Source organism: Dermacentor andersoni, chromosome 7, assembly GCF_023375885.2.
Source record: "Dermacentor andersoni chromosome 7, qqDerAnde1_hic_scaffold, whole genome shotgun sequence".
In the NCBI taxonomy this organism is placed as follows: Eukaryota; Metazoa; Arthropoda; class Arachnida; order Ixodida; family Ixodidae; genus Dermacentor; species Dermacentor andersoni.
Window position 1 is genome coordinate 28,320,685 of NC_092820.1, and position 14,270 is coordinate 28,334,954.

The 14,270-nt window shown below is 47.3% G+C and overlaps 1 long non-coding RNA gene across 1 annotated transcript; it reads left to right on the forward strand.

Moving 5' to 3' along the window:
• The first annotated feature begins 2,355 nt into the window (after positions 1 to 2,355).
• On the forward strand, positions 2,356 to 13,959 carry LOC140219236 (uncharacterized). Its single transcript, XR_011895373.1, has 2 exons — positions 2,356 to 3,438; positions 13,835 to 13,959. It is a non-coding gene; the product is annotated as an uncharacterized lncRNA (long non-coding RNA).
• Positions 13,960 to 14,270: the final 311 nt, after the last annotated feature.

Sequence of the window (14,270 nt, forward strand, 5' to 3'; positions counted from 1 at the left end):
ATGCTATCGACTGCCTCTCATCAGCGTCTTACTTTTCGTCTGTTGACTTGAGGTCGGGGTACTGGCAGATTCCTATGCACGAGGCAGACAAGGAGAAAACGGCATTTGTAACACCAGATGGACTTTTTGAATTTAATGTGATGCCGTTCGGGCTCTGTAATGCGCCTGCAACTTTCGAGCGCTTCATGGACAACATCCTGCGTGGTTTGAAGTGGGAAGTATGCATGTGCTATCTAGATGATGTAGTGATTTTCGGGCGCACGTTCAGTGAGCACAACGCACGTCTCGATCTTGTGCTAGACTGCTTGGGCAAAGCGGGTTTGGTGCTCAACTCGAAGAAGTGTCATTTTGGAGAGCGCCAAACACTCGTTCTGGGACACCTAGTGGATAAGGACGGTATACGGCCTGATCCAGCGAAGACTGCTACGGTGGAAGCCTTCAAGCAACCTCGCCATGTAAAAGAGCTACGCAGTTTCCTAGGGCTTTGCTCGTACTTCCGCCGGTTTATTCGTGGATTTGCCAACATCGCGTATCCGCTGACATGCCTCCTCCAGAAGGGCGTTCCCTTTGAATGGACTCCTGAATGTGAAGCTAGTTTTCGTGAGCTGAAGTCTCGTCTGACGTCTCATCCCATTCTCCGACACTTCGACCATGCGGCTCCCACAGAAGTTCATACGGACGCTAGCGGTATTGGCATCGGCGCCGTCCTTATTCAGCGCGTCGACACCAAAGAACACGTCGTCGCCTATGCGAGTCGTTCTTTAAGTAAGTCCGAGCGTAACTACACCGTTACAGAGCAAGAATGTCTTGCAGTTATTTTCGCAGTACAGCGCTTCCGGTCGTACCTGTACGGGCGCCCCTTCACTGTGGTGACAGACCATCATTCTCTCTGCTGGCTGGTTAATCTCCGTGATCCGTCGGGCCGGCTTGCGCGTTGGACACTCCGTTTACAGGAATATAACTTTACCGTTTCTTATAAAAGCGGCCGCCGACACGCCGACGCTGACTGCCTCTCGCGCATGCCGCTTCCAACGACGGACTGCGACGCGGACAACTTCGACTGCTATATCGCATCACTGGAGCCGGGATTTCCTGATATAAATACCTTCAAGGTCGAGCAACAAAAAGACAAAACTTTAGAACCACTGCTCATTACTGCAAGGCAATCAGCACCATCCACTCGTTTCTGTGTTCGTGATGGGGTTCTTTACAAAAAGAACTATTCTACTACAGGCCCACGATATCTTCTGGTGGTCCCGGAGAGTCTCCGTGTCTCCGTCTTGCGCGCTATGCATGACGATCCAACATCTGGACATTTGGGTTCTGCGCGAACTCTCTACCGCCTCCAAGAAAGGTTCTACTGGCCTAAAATGCGCCAGACGACCGCCCAGTATGTGTCCAGCTGCAGCGAGTGTCAACGTTATAAGCGTCCGACGAGTGCTCCTCCTGGTCAACTCCATCCAGTGCCACCCCCCAGCTCTCCCTTTGAGCAAGTTGGCATCGACCTCCTCGGTCCTATCCCGCGTTCATCCGATGGGAATCGCTGGATTATCGTGTGTGCCGATCACTTGACACGCTACTGTGAGACAGCTGCAATACTATCGGCTACTGCAACCGAAGTGTGTATTTTTCTGCTGCGTTTTGTCATTCTCCGACATGGACCTCCCAGAGTCATCATCAGCGATCGTGGGCGGCAGTTCACTGCAGACGTGGTCGAAGAGATGCTTCGTCTATGTGCTTCAAGGTTTCGACATTCCACCCCGTATCATCCCCAAACAAATGGCCTTACGGAACGCACGAACAGAACTCTTACTAACATGCTGTCCATGTATGTCGAGTCAGATCATAAGAACTGGGACAGCGTGCTACCTTTCATTACGTACGCATTTAACACCTCAAAGCATGAAGTTACGGGCTACAGTCCCTTCTTTCTTCTCTACGCTCGTCCGCCTCGTTATACACTAGACACTATCTTCCCGTTTTCCAGCCACGATAATCTTTCTATATCAGAGACAGTCTGTCTTGCTGAAGAAGCCCGACGACTTGCTTCGTTACGCACTCTTGTTTCACAAGACCGCTCGAAGGCACGCTGCGACCGCCGACGCCGACACGTGATATATGACCCTGGTGATTTAGTGTTGCTCTGGAAACCAACCAGGAAACGTGGACTATGTGAAAAACTGTTGGCCCACTATGTTGGACCCTATGTTATTACGGAGCGCATCAGCGGATTAACCTACCGCATAGCACGTCTCACATCAAATGGCCGACGGTCAGCAAAGACTGAACTTTCGCATGTCGCCCGTTTAAAGCCCTTTATTTCTCGACAGCCTGTTTGACTTGCCCGGCGGGCTTCGTCTGCGCGGAGGGAAATGTGACGCTCTTAGGTGCATAGTGGGTTCACGAATGTGACGCGCTTAGGTGCATAGTGGGTTCACGCCTCAACAAACAGTATGCGGGGGCACCGAAGGGCAGTGAACGAGGACGACGACGTGTGGCTGGCTGGCTGAATCTCGACAGGCGCTCAGTTGACCAAGGCCATCGCTTCTAACTCTACCCGGCTTCAAAGTAACGCCTTTTGTGGGCGTAACAATATATATATTATTCTGGACAAATCGGGCGAAGCCAACATGCTAAGCATATAATGAACGATGAGTACCAACAAATGGGATCTTGTTTTGAAATCGAACTAGAACTGAAGAAAACGAAAACGCAGGTTAAGATTACGGCAGAGATTACGGTTACGGTAGTACCCATGTAGTGGTTTCAATACCATTTTTCATCAGGCCTGTAAGAAAGTGGCGGTCAGATGGAGCTGTATACCGATAAAGCATGTAGTTAAGTTACAAATATTGCCCTTGCAACGAAGGTCGGCGCAAGCTGGCTGAGCGGGTTTGCTTACCTCCAGAGATGGCGCGTATACAAAGACACACTCGTATCGATGCAGGACTTTCTAGAGGCTCCACAAATACTCACAGCATCTATTCAATGACATTGCGTTATGCATAACGGCACAAGAAAGCTTCGAGACTCGGCTGCGTTAGTTACGCCAACTTCGAAAAGTAAACAGGAAGCTGCCATGGCACTTTTTGCAGGAAGCAGGTGGCGCTTCATACATCCGAAACCGAAACAGAAACTAACAAAGCCAATCTTTTTTTTTCGTTTTTTTTTGTAAGCGTTAATCTCGTTTTTAGCGCTCGGAAAGTATTCTACTGGTTTGTTGCAGGGCGTCCGTGTCATTGAAGGATTCAGTCCCAGTTTAAATGCTTTAAATCCTTCAAACAGTTTGTATTTTTTGCACCGCCAGTACACAGAAGCGTTTTATAACGATCTTTATTGATAAATCTATATGTGGCCATTGTTTATTGCGTTTTGAAAAGCACTCGCTTCGTCTTTCCAACAAGACTCGTAGGTTCGGCGCTCCGATTTGCATTTAAGGTGAGCTTTCGATAGCCTTACTTTATCCATTTACGCGCTGTAGATGCGTTGTGACGCCGTTCAGTAGTTTGCGACGACGCAGAGTATAACAGCGGAGTCCCGCTGTTGACTTTTAACATGTTAAACGAAGCAAAACCTCGGTAGTGCATCGTAAATTTTTTCTAAACATAATGCAGGCACCACTCGCACCGTTAAAGCATGACTGTTAAGAAGCATTTGCAGCAGCTCATTTCTCACTACGTTGGAGCGAGAATATTGCTCATCTGCCTCTTTACCTTTCTTTACTGCTCCGTATTTTTGTGTATCCGGATATTTTAATTTTATGCAAACCACCCCTTCCGTGTGAAAAAGAAAAGAATTTAAGGAAAGGAAGATGCAACAGTTGTGTGAAATAAATAGTGCTTTACCAACATCTGTAGTGACCTGGTGATCGTGCGCCTTCGGCGAATTCAATTTGTGTAAAAATGTGTTCCGGCTACTTAAAAGGTAAGCGTGACGTTGTGGCATCAACTGTTATCTCTCTTGTTGAATGAATTTTTGACAATACGTCATTGTCATGGTGCCGAGGCAAAACACAACTGAAAGTCACCTTGCAACCAAAACGTTGCCTTTCAACATACGACAGGAACACACAAACAAAACATTAGTGTATGCTTCAGTATACCTTATTTTTACAGCTATTTTGAGCTATAAAGCTTAGGTAGTTGTGAAAATGAGAGGCAGCTGTGATGGATATAGAAGAGCATAGTATCCTTGCAATACCTAGAAATTTTTTAAGGACGAAATTTCAGTACTTGAAAACAGTGCATAAAAGTAGAGCACTGCATGGCACTTTTCCCTGGCCTGACCCGAGCCAGTGCCATGCACTGGTCCACCCTTGTCTAGCTCAGCTAGGTTTGTCCAGTTAGCCCTTGGGGAGCCTCAGTGTAGCATGATATGATCCACTTCTCTGTTGTTATGAAGATGCCAACTGCATACATATTTGCTAGATACAAATCTTGCTAAGCAGTTTTCCACTTGCGTTGCTGCCGACAAGTGGCAAAAAACAACAACAAAAAAACATATACCTTTGTTCATTATCCTTGTCTGTGATTGTACGATATGAAACCGTACACATTAACACTCGTGTGCACATACTGTAACACGGAACAGTTTCTGTAACATTATTCAGCTTCTTTTAAGGCCATCAATTTTTTCCGTCAGCTATTCAAGTATATGTTTCATAATAGTGTTTATTCTGGCTGTCTACGTTTTTTTTTTTAAAGCATGTGGGGGCGTCAAGCTAAGTGCCCATACAACGTAAACAATGCCATATTTTTTTTTCATTCAAGTTAAGATAGTATGCTTCTTTGTTCTAATTCCCAGCGAAGCCATGCAGAGACAAGGACTGTACATTTAGCATGTCAAAACTTCATTCAAAAGGGCATCGAGAGGTGGAAATTTCTTTCTGCATCATTTTTCACCAGCCCCGCACCAACATTGCCTGTTATTGCAGCGTCCATGCTGTTTTGGGAGAAATTATCTGAGAACACTTGAAAGTCTGAATTCAAATATGCTTAATTACGGTATGCAAGAAATTGACATATTATTCATCACGCTTGAACAGTAAAGAACTTGAATGGAAAGCATTAGCAGGTTGCACTATACCTTAACATATAACATAATTTGTGAATGTGTTTTGTAAAATATATTTGCTGGTGCATTAATGAATTTTGTTGCTTTGGGGAAGTGTTTAAAAAGTTTTTGCATTAAAGCGTCTACAGGGCAAGGTCATTGCAAGGCGTCACATTACTCAGAGCCACCTTAAGTCTTTATCTTTCTGCAGAAATTAAAATGTCCAGCGATTCTCCTTTAAGCATGTCTTCTGCTCTTGTAAATGTAACCAGCTGCACTGAAATTTCTTACTTACGATTTTGGTTGCTATTACGCAGAATTCCTTAAGCAACTGAACGCAGTCTAGGGAATTTTTCGTGTCTGTGTTCCTTCCAGTATTAAATCAAGAGGCCCAACTTTACAATGCCGCCATAAATGTGTGTAATTAGACATCAATTTATTCTTGCTCCGACATCTTGTTACATTTTAAATTAGTCCTTCGGCACCACTCCCCACTCAGCTAATGCTCTCCTTGTTGTCTGTTAGGAGGCTCTCATCATGACCTGCATTCAAATGAGTCATCAGTTTTTATCTTACTGTAAAGTTCGCCTTGAAGTATCAGAAAATCTAGAAACTTTAAAAACATGCTAATCAGTATTTACCAGTGTCTGGAGGACAGAAATAAAGTGGGGTGCAGTTAACACAGAGGTTGTCACTGTTACTGTTCTGCCAGATATTTGGGTGCATCCCTAATATGCACCATCAGCCAATGTGAACAGGAACCCCTCATGTGTGTTTGAACCGCAATTCCTGCAACATGCTAATCAGAACTTTACTCGATTGGTTATGTTGTTTTCCTGTTGGAAAATCCTGCTCATGGAACTTCTTCCTTGTTGCAAGGCCACACAAAGAAAATTACTGGCTTTGAACATGTATCCAGCGTGACTTTTCATATTGACTGAGGGTGTACACTTAGTGTTAGGCTGCTGAGCACGAGGTCGCGGGATCGAATCCTGGCCACGGCAGCCGCATTTCGATGGGGGCGAAATGCGAAAACACCCGTGCACTTAGATTTAGGTGCACGTTAAAGAACCCCAGGCGGTCAAAATTTCTGGAGTCCTCCGCTACGGCGTGCCTCATAATGAGAAAGTGGTTCTGACACGTAAAACCTCTCTTTTTTCTCTCTCTCTCTTTTTTTTGAGAGTGTACACTAGTCGGTCGAGTGCGCTACTGTGTCATGGTCGGCCTGCTTCTGCTTTCCCATAGGGCGACAGATATCACTGACTCAAAAAGTTTTGTAAGGGTGCCAATTAATTCCACAGTACTGCGAAATTACATATGGCAAAGCCAGCTCTATTGCAGACCTGACTGGAGACTGAAGCTCCTGGGCCCACATCATAACTTGCTTGTGTTCCAAGCCCCGGCCACATACGACATTTGGTTGAGCCAGAACCCATAGAATAGAAACACTGCAAAATTTTAAAGTTAATTATAATCCCGAAGTGTGAACAGCTCAACAGCGCTACACAACAGCAGTTGCACTTAAATTGACATAATTATCATCATCATCAGCCTATTCATGTCCACTGCAGGACGAAGGCCTCTTCCTGCGATCTCCAATTACCCCTGTCCTGCGCCAACCGATTCCAACTAGCACTCGCAAATTTCCTAATTTCATCGCACCATCTAGTCTTCTGCCGTCCTCTACTGCGCTTCCCTTCTCTTGGTACCCATTCTGTCACCCTAATGGTCCAACGGTTATCTAGGCTGCGCATTACGTGACCTGTCCAGCGCCATTTTTTTCTCTTAATGTCTATTAGAATATCGTCTATATCCAGTTGCTCTCTTATCCAAACCGCTCTCTTTCTGTCTCTTAAACTTATGCCTAGCATTCCTCGTTCTATTGCTCGTTGCACGGTCCTTAACTTGTTGTCAAGCTTCTTTGTCAGCCTCCAAGTCTCTGCGCCGTATGTCAGCACCGATAAAATGCACTGATTGTATACTTTCCTTTTCAATGATAACGGTAAGCTCCCAGTCAGGACAAAAGCATGGCAGTTTGGGCGAGTTGGTATGTCATGACTTCTTTTAGGCTTGTAGCGCAGCTCAGAAAGAGCAAAAAGGAAGGAGGAAGGGGTAATGAAAGGGAATGGAGAAAAGAGTACGCATCTAAAGCCCCGTTTACATGAATGCGACAGTGGCGCATCGCATTTCCAAGCGCATTTGGAAAAGGCGATGCGCCGCCGTTTACATGTAGCGTATTAACTCTCGCGAGAACGTAGCGCCACATGGTGTCGTATAAGGGAAGCGCAGCCGACTTCCGGTGTAACTGATTTCCGGTAGTGGGCCGAGTGCACGTTGGTGGCCCAGTGCCGAGAAATAGACAGCTTTAGTTTAGCATACGCAACTTATAGCGTACGCTATAGTGTAGCATACGCTAAGCAGCACACGTTTTTTTACAGTTTTAGTTGGCCAGCGAGATCTTCGAATCTCGGAGGCCATATGCCGTCGTGGCGGCTGTTTCCTGACTCTAGCGATAGGTAGCGCTGACATCTTGAATGTTTCTTTCGTTAGGCTTCGACTCGTTCAAAACGAGGAGCGATCTCGAAAACACTACAAGGTTATCCATAGTACTCTGTCGTCGAAGCGGCCTGAGACTAAGTGAAAGCCGTTTATACAATCATTTGCTGCGAACGAAGAGCATTTTACAATATCAATACCAAATTCAATTCCAAGCGGGCAGTCGGGACCGCCGCCATGTTGCTGGCTAATTCCTTCCCATAGTTCCTAATGCGATGATCCTGCGTTTACATGCTCCGCGACTCGCGCCCGTAAATCTACCCTCGCCTGGCACATTAATGCGATGCGCCTTCCTAGCGCATTGCTGCTGTTTACATGAATGTGATGCGCTAGAAATGCAATGCGACGCTGTCGCATTCATGTAAACGCGGCTTAAGATACTCAAGATTACGCGACCTCCAGAAATAAACGAGTGGTTAAACAACGCACAGGAAGCCCCGGCTATCTTGACTCGCTCAGGGTTTGCACCCGCCGCAGATTACCTTCAAGATAGGGCGCAAGAGCCGCGTATGTGCTCAGTTGAGCTGACAGTTATGAGGCCGATCAAGAGTAGATGCTCGCTCACATGCAACCCCCCCACCACCATACCGCATGCTTGGGGCTACGCGAGAGCAAGACACCCTTTAAGCATAGTCGTTGGACAAGCTCATGTTCCTGGGAAAAAAACAAGATTTTAGATTTTTGGCAGCAGTGAATAATTTGCCGCCTTGTATTACTTTAGCTGTGGTCATAGTAATGCAAGCACAAAAAAAAATTTAGAAAATTTTTCAGAGCAATGAAATTAACTGACATGGAAGGAAATAAATTATGGATATACATTCACCAATTATGTTGCACGTTAAGGTGTAGTCCAACCGACTAATGGTTTCCATTTAATTTCTTTATTCATTGTTCAAGCAAGTTGAATGAAGTTCTGTATTTCATTCCATAATTACATCAGCATGAATGAATTCTTGATTGAAAGTTTTCTTCAACAAATACTTGAAGGGGGGATGCTGCGAAATTTCTCATTGGTGAAGAGGATTTGGAAAACAGAAAAAAATGTAATGTCTCACCACAATGTCGATGAGATCGGTGGATGAACAGGCGACCAGAGTGCGGTGGCTCCGGTTTGAAGAGGGAAGGCAGGCGGCGGCAGATGGTGGTGGCATTTTGGCCAGGCAGCTAGGCATAGAACTTGGGCCCGTAGCCCGTCTGCTCTTGTTCTGCCCACGGGCGCAGAAACTCGCCGGTTTCGAGCAGCAGTTCACGATCGGGTAGAGTGGCGAAGCCCAGGAACGGGTTGGCAGGAGGCCCCGGTTGGGTGAAGTCCTGGTGGCTCGGGTCCGGAACCTGCCGGCCAGTCTTGAACTCCCGGTCTGGTGGCCGACCTTCTCTTGGCGTCGCTTCCTGGAACTCTCCGTTCTTCTGCCAGCGCACCTTGCTTTTCTGCCGCTCTGGTCGATTTGTCCTTTCCTGATTGGCCCCTGGAAGCTCCGTGTTTTCTTCTGATTGGATGCCTTTTCCTTTTATTTTTTTTATTCTTGTGCTGCATGCTCACGTGCTGGACGCTCTTCAACATTGTCTTCCATCCAGTACGGAATTCGCCTCTGCGCGCACATTCTTTCTCGTCTGCTTCTTGTCTCTCTCCATCTGCCGCACCGTGTCACGCACTACACACCACACTATGTAGTACAGACATTCATATTATTACGATCTCATCGAGAGATGCTCAAGAGAGGAGCCGCCGCGAGGAAGAGATGAAGTGTGTCTGGGCTCATGGCGTGAGCGAGTGTCGGCCTGGCTGTCTGGCTCCAGTGTAAATAGCATGTAAATTGCCTCTTTCATCTGTGTATTTCGTTTGTGTCTGTGCAACATTGTGGCGGAGGTTAGCGACCCGAAGTGGTCGGTACATCGAGCTTGTCACCATACCTCCCGGTGACGAGACAGCATCTGCAACGGCTTCAGCTTGTCCGACTGCCCTTATCGTCATGGTTGCCCAACATCGTGACCGTGGTCTCTTCTGTGGCCTGGAGGGACAGGACGTTGATGAATGGCTCAAGCTCTATGAATGCGCCAGTGCTAATAACAGGTGGAATCCAACAATTATGCTTGCTAATGTAATCTTTTATCTCGGCGGCACCCCACGCGTGTGACTCCAAACGCTTGACGAGATAATGAGCTGGGACAGTTTCAAAGTAAAGCTACGAGAACTGTTCAGCGACCCCTTTGGACGCAAGGTTGCCGCGAGAAAGGCTCTTGTGCCTCGTGTCCAGACATCTGCAGAGCCATACGTTTGATACATCTTGGACGTCTTGGCTCTTTGCCACAAAGCCCACGATACTATGTCTGAAGCAGATAAGGTGGCTAAAAGGCATCGCCGACGACACTTTCAATTTTCTTGTTTTCGGCAACGTCTTTCCTATCGGCGCCATGATAAATGAATGCCGTCGCCTTGAACAAGCTAAGAGCCGCCGTATCACACACCACATCACGCAGCTACCCAACACTGCTGCTACGTCGACATGTGAGGGTCGACCACATCAGACAACCACCTGTGATGACCTAACCCGTATTGTTTGCCGCCAGCTCGAGGCCACCTATTGGCCAGCTTTCTCTGCGGCACCTCCCGACCCGCCAGCAACCACAATTGCCAGGATTCAGGGCGTCGTCAGACAGGAATTTGAGAACATGGGTCTGAACTCCGTGCGTTCAATGACTCAACCCAGCGTTCCCCCGTTCTCTAGCGGCACTCCTTTTCTGCCACATATAGCAACCCGTCCAAATGGCGTACCCCTGATGACAAGCCGATCTGCTTCCACAGCTGTCGCATCGACCACGTTGCTCGTCACTGCCGCAACCAATGGCCACCACCTCCTCAGACATACGCCTGCGCTTATTCCTGCACCTTTGGACCTACTGTTCCCTATGCTACCCGCCTAGAACCCACTGCCACTGATGCCCCACCTCCGAACCTTCGCTACAGCCACTCGCCCTCCCCTCAACGCCATCAGTCTCGTTCGCCCCAGGCCCGTCGCTTCTCCTCGCCGCCTATCGCCTCCTGGATGCAGCCAAAAAACTAGGCACTACAGCTTCTGGAGGTGAAGCTGTGTTGTGGATCCTGCCCTCAAATTCTCTGCGCATGTTACCTACGAACCAAAACTTTCTTGGCGTTGACGGGTATACTGTGTTACGTTCGACCAGCGGGGGCTGGTGATCTTCGAGGAAGGGACCGACGGAAAGGCGCCACCAGGTGTGCTGTGACGACTCGCTTTAAAAGGACGACCAGACATCAGTCCCCAGCCCATCGGCGCCACCATGGCTGTGGCAGCGACTGGTTTTGTAAGGACAATGCGCCGCATCCTCAACGGAAGGGCGCCGAGATGGCTAGACACAGTGGGCAGAGCAAGTAGAGCAAGTATTGTTTGCGTGTACACTTGCTTGGAGCAGGGGAGCTCCTGGAAGATATTTTTCGGTCCCGTCTCATGCAGCTTAGAACCCGTCTCACGCGTCAGTCAATGGACAGATGCGGCGGCCACTGACTGCAGGGTCAACTCTGGGATAAAGAGGCGCCTGCTCGGGTCAAGCACAGTGTCTGCGAAAACCCTCTCACCTTGGTGTGGTCAGTGGAACCTGTGCAGAAGTGAGTGCGTAAACCCTCCCCCTCAAAGGCGGGTTGGCTACGATGACTTTGGACGATCCGAATTGGTCGGCGGTGAACTGCCGTTTTTCCTCACCTAGGGATTTCGGGAGAACAGTGTATTTAAGGAGCCGTTGGCGGCTCCTCAGGGTGCATTCCTTTTTCAGTCATGTTAGACTGATGAACTGTAACATTCTCATGCAGATACTGTAAATAAATCCCAGATTCCTCGTTCTTGATGAGAACAAGTCTCTCCCTTCAACGTCCTCAGCGTGGACAAGTTCGATGACCGCATGGGCCAGCTACAATCTATTTCGTGCCCGACTCCAACCATTACACTTGTCACTGCACTCATCGATGCAGGAGCACATCTTTCTATTATGAGTGCTGCCTTCCGACGACGACTGAAAAAGCACTTCACCCCAGCATTGGCACGCGTTGGTCGCGTTGCGGATGGCGGTACTGTGCCTATCGTCAGCATATGTACGTCATGTGTGAGCGTCGCCGGCCGCCACACTCCTGTCCTCTTCACCGTGATTGCTATTGCCCCATGACCTAATTCTCGGACTCGATTTTCTCTCTGCGCATTCTGCTCTTATTGACTGCTCTGCCAGTACCCTTTGCCTTGAGTTGCCGATTCTCGTAGAACCTTCTAACGCGCCCCAGTGCCGCTTACGCCCCACCTGCTTTATTCGCCTGCCACCGAAGTCAATAGCCTATATTGAACTGTTGTGTTGCCCACCTGTTCCTGATGGCGAGTACCTCATCACTCCTCTCCCCAACATTCCACTACAGTATGACATCAGCATGCCTCACAGCATTCTGACTGTTACTGCTAACCATACTCGCATGCCTATCTTTAACTTTGGATTGGGAAAGCAAATCCTACTGCAAGGTATTTGCCTTGTCAACGTTGATTGTCTCGGCGACCATCACGTAGCAGCTTTATCAACCGATAGTTCTTCTGAGCTTAGTAGGCCCCTCGCACCAGCCTCGGGCACCGATGCCAACATAAAGAAAATGGTTGCGGTGGACCTGTTCTCTGCGCAGGCTGACAACCTTTGCCAAGTATTATCGTCCTATCGAGATATTTTTTACTTCAAACGATCGCCCTTTAGGCCAGACGCTCGGGGTCTAGCATCGGATTTCTACTGGCGATGCTACGCCTATTCACCGATGACCGTATCAAGTTTCTGCGTCGGAACGCCGAGTAATTCTAAGTGAAGTGAACAAAATGCTAGATAAAAACATCATTAAGCTTTCTTCGAGTCCCTGGGCATCACCTGTGGTTTTGGTTAAGAAGGACGGCACGTGGTGCTTCTGTGTGGACTACCGTCATCTAAACAAAATTACTAAGGACGTCTACCCGCTCCCAAATATAGACGATGCCCTTCACTGCCTCCATGGTTCCAGCTATTTCTCTTCTATTGATCTTCGTTCTGGATACTGGCAGATTGCTGTTGGCGATATGGACAGAAAAAATACGCTCAATCAGCTTAGTAAGTTTAAAAAAGTAGGGTACGCTGTTCACTCCGTAGAGAAATGTTTTGCGTTCCTGGTTCATTGGCCTTGAGACGAAATTGCCCTCGCTGTACAGAACTATAACATGGTTGAACTTCAAAAGTTCCTCCCATGAGAATGCAAAGAAGCTCCCCAGTAGGACGGGTGCAGTTGTCTAATATGGCTATCACTAATATTGCCCACAGTCAAGATTCTATGGCACATAGGTTTCTTTGATTAACAAGGCCAGAGTAAAAGCAAGATGTGTGTTATTACACCATAGATCAGCATTACATAAGCTCCACCTTAAATGTGATTGTTCACCTAAATCTGCCTGCATTTGGAAAGTTAGTGCAAACCTTAAAATTAAATTAAATTGTGGGGTTTTACATGCCAAAACCACTTTCTGATTATGAGGCATGCCGTAGTGGAGGACTTTGGAAATTTCAACCACCTGGGGTTCTTTAACGTGCACCTAAATCTAAGTACATGGGTGTTTTCGCATTTCGCCCCCATCGAAATGCGGCCGCCGTGGCCAGGATTCGATCCCGTTGACCTCGTGCTCAGCAGCTTAACACCATAGCCACTGAGCAACCCCGGCGGATAGCGCGAACCTTCTGTGCTGTTGGCACCCAATTTCAAAGTGTTTGCCCAGCCCTGTGCACTGTAACTTGATGGTTCCAAATTGCTGGTTTTTAGGCCCTTGCCCAACTGGTTTGTTGAAATAGATGTTAAAACGAATGACAGCTACAATTGCCTGGACACTTATCAATGAGATTCCACAGTAATTTCAGTGGTGTTCACAGCAACAACAGATTTGGTGAAGTAAGGGACAGGCAGAGTGTTAAAGAGGACTGGGAAATCCATCAAACGGATATGTTGAGCTAACAGTGTGGACTGATTGTATAAGGCGAGCAAGCTGCCGGGAATTGCTAAGCTTGATGTGCAGACCTCATTTCTTAGGCAAATAAACTGTGCAATGTCTTGTTTTATTATTGATGACTGCTCAGCCAGTCTGCCTGAGTTGTCATTCTTTTGTATTTATCATAAAGCAGGCACTTTCATGTTTTTGTAGTTGTGTGACACAGAGTCATTTGTTTCTTACAGCTGTCATCTTCTCGGAAGCAGGCACACATGCTTGGAGACCTGCAGAGCCCGAACTGCAGCATGTATGCCGAAATAAACAGCTATTGCCTATTTCAAATAGAACCAATGTAAGGCAAGGCCCCTTTTTTGCTGCACTGTGCTTGCAAATTGCAGAGCAATGATAAGACACAATGTAGAAAGAAACATTTTCTTTTATTTGGCGGACATTAGAGTGTCATCAAAATGTATATATATATATATATATATTGAGCAGCTCCACTGCAATTCACATGACCTAGGAATCCCGGCCATACAACCGAATGGATATTCGTATAAGTGACGATCAAGATCATTCTTCACTTGAATGCCACGGAGCGCTGTTCAGTAACAGCAGTCAGTTTGTGTCCCTGCAAGCTGGAATATTAATTCGTGTTTTGGTTATTGGTGACATAACGAA